General features: G+C 46.4%; 1 pseudogene; it reads right to left on the bottom strand.

Annotated features, from left to right (window-relative positions):
• Window positions 1–1120: 1120 nt before the first annotated feature.
• On the bottom strand, window positions 1121–1621 carry LOC128307486 (uncharacterized; annotated as a pseudogene).
• Between the last annotated feature and the right edge of the window lie 7827 nt (window positions 1622–9448).

Here is a 9448-nt window from a genome sequence, read left to right on the forward strand (position 1 = left end):
AGACAGTCACTCGGAGTCACTCGCAGCACTTGCACACGCGGTTACTGTCATAGTTGATCGTTATGCTCAACTAAAGAAGTCTAGTGTAATTTCTGTTATGGGGGACTCTGTCCCGTAGTCCGTCCGAAAGAACAATCGCATAGTGATCAATACGCATCTATATAACGCGTCAGCAAATATACTACATGGCGATACAAGTATATTACATAGCGACCGTGATCGTAGCAAATATATTACACGTCGTTATCGCCGTTTTCGGGATATCCTCTGGGTGTATTGGGATTTGGTGATATGCCTTACGCAGGTCGACTTTAGAAAAGACAGTCTTGCCCTGCAATGACATTGTAAAATCCTGCAAAAATGGTAGAGGGTAACGGTCGGGGACCGTTTTCGCGTTAAGGGCCCTGTAATCGCCACAGGGTCGTCAAGTGCCGTCGGCTTTTTTCGTCATATGAAGTGGACTGGCCCAGCTGCTGTTGGAAGGGCGGCACACTCCGAGCTGCACCAGGGAATCGAATTCAGCCCGAGCAGCAGCGTACTTCTCGGGAGACAGTCGGCGAGGTCGGGCGAAGGTCGGCTGACCAGTGGTCTCGATGCGGTGCGCGATTTCAGATTGCTGGTGCGTACCCGGTGCGATCAATCCTGTTAATCTTGGGAACTCCTTCAACAACGAAGCGATGGGTGACGTTGCATCACACACTTTGAAGGTTGGTTCTTGCAGATTTCGGTCCGGAACACCAGGTATACGTAGTTCGGTTAAAGCATCGACGAGGCATTTATTTCGAAGATCCACCAGGAGGTGAAAATGCAAAAGAAAATCGGCTCCGATGATTGCAGTCCCTACATCTGCGATTACGAAGTTCCATAGGAACGCTCGCCTTAGGCCAAGATCTAAAGTGTAGAGAGATTCTCCATAAACGCGAATCGGGGAACTGTTTGCGGCAAATAATTGCATCGATGAGGGCTTGCACGGGACGGAGCTGTGCTGCCTGGGTATCACAGAGACGTCAGCACCGGTATCTATTAGAAACTTCTTGTTTGTGTTACGGTCCACTACAACGAGCCGATAGCTGGATGATGAAACGGCATGGACCTCCGGTACAACGTCTCGGTGAGAAAGTCAGGATGATGGAGTGTGGGCACGTTGCTGCCGGCTGTTAAAGGAGCAAGGTGCTCTGCACTTTCGCGCTTCCTGACCATATCGTTCATGATAGAAACACAACCCGTTAGGAGTTGGGGTAACAGTACGACGCATTGGGCGTGGGCGTGAACGCGAACGAGGTCGGGCATGTTCCGGGCGAGTGGTCCGCTTCAATACATCATCCAAGCGTTGGCTCAGTTCGGCCACCTGTCGCGAGAGGCGTTCGACTTCATCATTTCGTACCTCGGAAACGGTGTGGTACGGACCCGTACGGTGGTATAACGCGAAGGAATCCATAACGGAGTCGGCTACCCGTACCTTATCCTCGACGTTCGGTGAAGCAGCGATCACGGCAGACTGTGCATATGGCGGTAAGCGTCCGATCCAGAGATCGATGAGCATGGAATCGGTCATCGCTCCGTTCGCGGTGCGTCGCATCTCGGCCAGCAACTGTGATGGTTTCCGATCCCCAAGGGTCATTTCCGATAGCAAGCGATGCAAACGACTTCGCTGCGACTCCTCCAAATGCTGAATGATCGCTTTTTTCGCTGTTTCGTAGCGCTCGGTGGTTGGTATGTTCTCGAGGAGATGACGCAACTCGGGAAGGACCCGGATAGGAATGCGTGTCTTCAGGATATTGAAGCGTCGAGCATGCTGGCTCGCCGGAATGTTCCCCGCGTCAAACCAGTTTTCCAGGGCGAAGAAAAAGGTGTGGACATCGGCGGTGTCCAGCTCGGGTGGTTTAAACTGCATGGCGTTTAGCGATTCCACTTGCAGCTCACGTAACCCGGTAGAGACCTCACGCGTTGGAGGTATTTCGACGCTCAACGACTTTTGAGTAGAGTTGGCGATGTTAGAGCTAACGTCTTTCGGCGGATCTACGACCGGTGGTTCCACGTTTTTCGGGCTGTGCATCATTTTCCCACACGGATTAAAAGTAAAAAAGGGTGGATCTTACCTTAATCGGAGGCGTCCAATCCCAGTGAGGCGCCTCGACGCGTGTTTCGATGTCGGTACGGCTTTGGCTTCCTTCACGAGATGAACAAAATGGCGGCTTCACACACGTGGAAGGCACACGTTCGGCGGTGGCGGCGTCGATTGGCTGGGTGTCTTCGATTCACAGGGAACGTTGTGAAGTTTCCGATTCCGAAGGACAATTTTCTCGTGGCGAGGTTAAAACGTCGAGTGCAGCGATAAAATGCTGGGTGAGAACAAACCTCAATGACGGCTTTTGTTGTACAAATTGCGCACGCCACTTGGCGTCGTTTTTTCACCACACATACACTGAGAAAACTCTCCCGAATGTCCAAATGTATTCGAGTTTAAACGGAGTTTTTCGGAGTCTCTTCGGAAGACCACGACCGGCGATTATTGGTGATTCACTTCTCGGTATTTGTCTGTGGAGTCTGTTATACCTGAACGCTCCGTGGATGATATATATCGCACCTTCACGGCGTTGGCACGTGGTACTAACACAAAATGGTCGTCGCCCGGGCACCGTTGGCAAGCACGTGTATCGAGGGCGCGGAGAGCACGAGCGGAGGATCGTGGTTATTTCGATTTGACGTAATCACGTCGGGGTCACCAGTTTTAGCACCGTCCAGTGGCACTACTTTTATTTAAAACCGTCAAATAGCTTATTTCCAGAACTTATCACGCTAGTGCTCTGTAATCGACACGTGCGATTCGAGAAGGAATGATCCTGACAGTTGGCGTCTTTCACAACTGTCATGTGTTGGGTTTTTTGGCGTGACAGCTACTGTCACCACGGTCGCAGGTCTCGTTGACCGTTACGACGGTCGCTACAAATATAATCCTTGAAGCAAACACCAAACTACTAACGCTTGATTTCCACACTAGGTTTAATTCCTCAGCTATAATATTGGCACTGTGTATAGCGTATTTGGCCATCTGCCGATCTTCATACAAGCAGAAAATGTCCTATGAATAATTGGTACATACGTTATTGTGACGACGATTTAAGGCAGTGATGATTTAATAACATATAAATATTGCTTATTAAACAATTACCTCCTTTTACCACCTGTTGGGAGCACCCTGTGCTGGGATAATTCTGGGCTAGGCGCAGACGTCAAGCACTCCCTTTTGACATTCGGCGTCAAAGGCAGAGATGCTAAACGCTCTCTTTGCTCCCGACCGGCGTTAGGAACGGACGTGTTGATGTGTTGAGTTTTATCTGTTCAATTTTTAATTTGTATTGTATTGTTAATTTTAGATAATAAACCACCTCATTTGTTAACAACACAAAAGTGGCGACGAGAATTAAAGGAAATACATCTCAACAACGTTTTACGCCAGAAACAGTGACCGAGTTTTTACCAGCTTTACGTGCTTCATTGTGCTAAATGGAGAACGGGGAACAATCGCGGGGCGGCCATAGTGAACAGCAACAGAATGGCGTCCCCAATGCGGAAAGTAACTGGATTCAGGAGATTTTTCGGCAGCAGCAGATATCCTTACACCAGCAGCAAGAAGCATTTTTGCACCAGCAAGAGCAGTTAGTAACCAAAGTGCTTGCGACTATGAATGTGCGGCAGCAATCAGGATCGGAGCAAATCATCGATGCGTTGGCGAATCATGTTAAAGAGTTCCGTTATAATCCGGATGAACGTGTACTATTTGCCGGATGGTTTACTCGCTACGGCAGTTTGTTCGAAGAGGACGCGAAGCAGCTGGACGAAGCCGCTCGTGTGCGACTGTTGTTGCGGAAGCTTGGGATCGTGGAACATGAGAGATACGTCTCACACATACTGCCATCGAAGCCGAGTGATTTTGATTTTGCGGCGACTGTTGACAAGCTGAAGAAGCTGTTTGGTTCACCGAGCTCTGAGATGGAAAGGCGTTATAAATGCCTTAATCTTGTGAAAACGAAGCTGGAGGATTTTGTAGCATACTCGTGTCGTGTAAATAAGGCTGTAGTTGAATCGGAGCTTGGCGGTTTATCAGAAGAGGAGCTGAAATGTTTATTGTTTGTGTGCGGACTAAAGGAGGAATGTTATGCTGATGTGCGTACTCGACTGTTAAGCCGATTGGAGGACAAACGAGTGACTAACCTTAGTCAAATGACTGACGAATGCAAGAGATTGGTCAGCATTAAACACGATACGGCAATGATTAGTGTTCAGGACAAAACAGTCAGTGTTGTCCGTGGTGAGCAGAGGCACAAAGCATATCCCAGAATACATAAGAACGCCGGGCAAGAAAAGAAAACCGATTCAACGCTTAAGTGTTGGTTGTGTGGCGAAGGGCATCATGCCAGGAAATGTTCACACAATAGCCACAGATGCCGTCAATGTCGTCAGTACGGGCATATGGACGGATTTTGTAGTTCCGCGCTTAGATGGTCCAACGGTCGGAGGCAAAAGAGCATCAGAACTGTTTGGGTTAACAGGATATCTGATTTTAAACGTGGACAAGTGAAGGTTATGTTAGACGGGATGCATACTCGGATGATGATTGATTCGGGTGCCGACATAACCATAATATCCGACAAGCATTGGCTGCAGATGGGAAAACCTGCATTGACACAACCTGTAGTAAAAGCCAAAACAGCATCCGGAGATCCTCTACACATATTGGGCGAGTTCCAGTGTATGCTAAGCATAGGGCAGCAGTGTAAGCCGAGCGTGATTCGCGTAGTGAAAGGCGATTTAATGCTGTTAGGTGCGGATGTAATGGACGTTTTTGGTTTGTGGGATGTGCCGTTATCATCAATTTGCAGGCGTATAGAAATCGGTGATGTGAGCAGTGCGGCTCTTTGCCATTCTTATCCTAAGCTATTTGCTGATAGGCTCGGGCGATGTGAGAAAACGCAGGTTCAACTCCAGCTGAAGGATGAAGCTATTCCTGTGTTCCGGCCCAAGCGACCAGTTGCATACGCGATGTTACAGGCTGTAAATGAAGAGCTTCAACGCTTAGAGGAACGAGGAATAATCGCACGTGTGGAGCATTCAGAGTGGGCAGCTCCCATCGTGGTTGTACGAAAAGCGAACGGAAGTATAAGGATCTGCGGTGACTATTCCACAGGCCTTAATAATGCGCTGATGGCGCATCAATATCCGTTACCTCTTCCAGAAGATATATTTGCTAGCTTGAGCAACTGTACGGTATTCAGCCAGCTTGACCTCTCCGATGCATTTCTTCAAGTAGAGGTGGATGAAAAGTGTCGTGAGCTTTTAACCGTAAATACCCATCGCGGGTTATTCAAATATAACCGATTACCACCAGGTGTAAAAGCTGCGCCGGGAGCGTTCCAGCAATTGATGGACACAATGGTGGCTGGTTTGGTTGGAGTAGCGGTCTACCTAGACGATATTGTTGTAGGAGGAAAGGATATGGCAGATCATGATAAGAATCTTCATGCAGTATTACAGAAAATTCAAGAGTACGGGTTCACTCTGCGAGCAGAAAAATGCAGTTTTCGCAAGCCCCAGATTAAATATTTGGGTCATTTGCTTGACGCTAAAGGATTGCGTCCAGACCCGGAGAAGATCAGTGCCATTATCAAGCTGCAACCACCAACTGACGTCTCGGGAGTGCGATCATTTCTCGGGGCGATAAATTATTATGGAAAATTTGTGCATAACATGCGGATGTTACGGCAGCCTCTGGATGAGCTGCTGAAGGAAGAAAGATTATTCAAATGGACTCCGCAGTGCCAGCATGCTTTTGAGCAATTTAAGAAGATTTTGTCTTCTGATCTCTTGCTGACACATTATGATCCGCGGCTCGACATCATAGTTTCAGCGGATGCTTCATCGATAGGCATCGGTGCTACCATATCACACAGGATGCCAGATGGGAAGCTGAAGGTAGTCCAACACGCATCGCGAGCGCTTACTGCAACGGAGCAGCGTTACAGTCAACCTGATCGAGAAGGGCTAGCGATTATTTTTGCCGTCACAAAGTTCCATCGAATGTTATTTGGGCGACATTTCCTGCTACAAACAGACCATCAGCCATTACTACGGTTCTTTGGATCTAAGAAAGGAATACCAATATATACAGCTAATCGTTTACAACGTTTCGCTCTCACGTTGTTACTTTACGATTTCAAGATCGAATATGTTCAAACCAATGAGTTCGGAAATGCTGATGAGCTCTCTCGTTTAATGGATCGTCATGAGAAGCCAGAACAGGACTTTGTGATTGCAAGCATCGAACTGGACAACGATATTTGCGCTTCAGTGAAGAATGCAGCGAGGATTTTGCCGCTTGCATTTGAGGACGTAGTGCGCGAGTCGCGAAAAGATCCTGTGCTTCAACTTGTGTTTAATTACGTCCAGAATGGATGGCCAAGGATATTAGAAGGTCGTGATCTTAAAATCTTCCACGCGAGACGTGACTCTCTTTCAACAATCGAGGATTGTATTGTCTTTGGAGACCGGTTAATTATTCCAGCGTCTCAGCGAAAACATGTGCTAGAAATGATGCACCGAGGACATCCTGGTATTGAGCGGATGAAAGGAATTGCTCGTAGCTACGTTTATTGGCCAAACATAGATTCTGATATAGAGGAAATGGTGAAATGCTGTAAATCGTGCGCTTCTGCGGCTAAGTCTCCAGCACACAGCTTACCATCACTTTGGCAGAAAACTGATGCACCATGGCAACGGATCCATATTGATTTTGCTGGGCCAATTGAAGACGTTTATTTTTTGTTCCCATTCCAAATGGCCAGAAATTGTATCCACTTCACAGATATCTGCTTCTGCGACTGTCGCTATTTTGAGAGGATTATGTGCAAGATATGGAATGCCTAATACGATAGTAAGCGACAACGGTAGGCAGTTTACGAGCGCAGTATTTGCTGACTTCTGCAATAGTAACGGAATAGAGCATATGAAGACTGCTCCTTACCATCCCCAATCGAATGGCCAAGCAGAACGATTTGTGGATTCTTTTAAAAGGGCACTCAAGAAGATTAAGGTGGGGGAGGTGTCATTGCATGAGGCATTGGATACATTCCTTTTATCGTATAGAAGTACACCTAACAAGCAATTAGAAGGAATGCGGACACCAGCAGAAGTCATGTTCGGTCGTAGAATACGCACTTGCTTAGAGTTACTGCGCCCACCTGTATCTCGCAAAATCGATGATGGACCGACCCGAACCAGAGTATTCAACATTGGTGAAACCGTTTACGCGAAGAAGCATCATTACAACAATTGGAGTTGGGTCCCTGCTGTTATTCAGAAGCGGATTGGGCAGGTTATGTATCAAGTGGTGAGCACAACCGGTCATATATTGCGTTCACACATTAACCAGTTGAGGCCACGGATGAACGCTAAGGATGATCATGTGACACATGATGTTCAGTCGGATCCTGTACAGTCTTCCATGGCTTTAGACATTTTGTTGGATGAATGTCAAACTGATCCTACAGTAATTCCTCCTATGGAATCGCCATCACCGGTGATCCCGATGACATCGCCATCATCATCTTCATCATCATCGTCATCACCATCGTCATCGTCATCTTCTTCGTCATCACCATCGTCATCGTCATTGCCATCTCCGTCTTCTTCGTCCTACTCATCCTTGTGCACGTCATCATCGTCATCTTCGGAAAGGTGTAGTGGGACACATGCATCGGTGACATCCCCAGGCTTCGAGACAGCGGATAGTGGATCATCATCGCCGGTACAACCTCTACGCAGATCTTCACGTGTTCGAAGACCTCCGCAGTGGATGGAGTCGTACCAGCGTAATTAAGGAGGGGGGATGTTGGGAGCACCCTGTGCTGGGATAATTCTGGGCTAGGCGCAGACGTCAAGCACTCCCTTTTGACATTCGGCGTCAAAGGCAGAGATGCTAAACGCTCTCTTTGCTCCCGACCGGCGTTAGGAACGGACGTGTTGATGTGTTGAGTTTTATTTGTTCAATTTTTAATTTGTATTGTATTGTTAATTTTAGATAATAAACCACCTCATTTGTTAACAACACAAAACCACCGAACGCCAGCACTTAAAAGAAAACACTCGTTGCTAAAGGTAGGTTTTGTATCGCAGCCCTGCGCTAAATCGGTCGAATGACGAATTGATTAGCCGTAGCACCACATTGATGAGAGCACGTAACACCACAAAACACTTGCAAATGTGTACACTATCAAACTTTTTAGCACTTTTAGCAGTACGGCCTGGCCATTCTTTCGAGTAAAACACCGATTGATTCAATATAAAAGCATCGATTCGGCTCACAACACCACGCAACAACTAGCACAATTTCACATCACTTGCGACATTTTGACAGCACAATGATTTTCCATTTTTCAATCGTAACACATCCATACATCCTCGTGCATCAGACGATTGGCTGTTGAAGCGTTGCCAAACATCCCTAAATTGAAAACATCGATCCGGACGTTTCGAAAAACATTCGAATATAAGTTCGACAACGAAAAATTAATATCTTCCAAAAGACTGCACCATCGACAAATATGCCATTTCAATCAAATTTCGGGATAAATTATGTCTTGAAGAAGTTTTGGTAAAAGAATTTCGGGTAATAAATTTTTGTAGTCTTCCCCCCCCCCCCAAGAGTTCGAAGCTACCCTGAAACGTTTCAAGCACATCAATTGGTGGTTTGGTCATATGGTGTGACAAATTAAATGTCAACATGGTTTGTTTACATTTTTGTTTTTCATAAATATTGGCGGTTTAAAGCGGAAATTTGAAAGCAACAGAGTGCATTAATTATGAATAATTTTATGTGTGCCAAAAATTACGAGAGGTAATTTTTTATTTCAAACTGCATGCTCAATTAACGCGGCTTGTGGTGTAAGGTAAGCAAAGCATTTTAATGAAAGTAAGCGGCTCGTTTTAACGCATGTAATGCATTTTCTTTCTTTGTAATGCATAATGTGCAGCAATGTGTGTTACATCCGAGAGACACCAAACGGAGAAAACCTGCATGCGCAAAATGACTTAGCCAATGTTTCTGCTAACATATTAGGAAGAGGTGCAGCTTCTGTTCACCGGCAGTACCTATCTTTCATAATAAGTATAATTTCAATAAGTTACGGTTCTTTCCGGTATGTGGATTTGTCCCCCTAAAGTGCCGAATATCTTCATGTGGATGCTTGTAGGAGTTAAAGTGCAGTGAATATGTGAGCAGACGTTGACCGGGTTCAATGGTAAGTTCTCGACAAGGTATGACAAATATTTTACTGTTAGGTTCGTAGCTACTATTAACCTATGCTCGAAGACGGGATGCTGCTGAATCTGCGAAGAAATTAAACTGCAAAGTCCTGCGTGAAGAACCCTAGCGGTTAATGGTCGGGTTAGT

Source organism: Anopheles moucheti (genome assembly GCF_943734755.1).
Source record: "Anopheles moucheti chromosome X unlocalized genomic scaffold, idAnoMoucSN_F20_07 X_unloc_1, whole genome shotgun sequence".
NCBI lineage: Eukaryota > Metazoa > Arthropoda > Insecta > Diptera > Culicidae > Anopheles > Anopheles moucheti.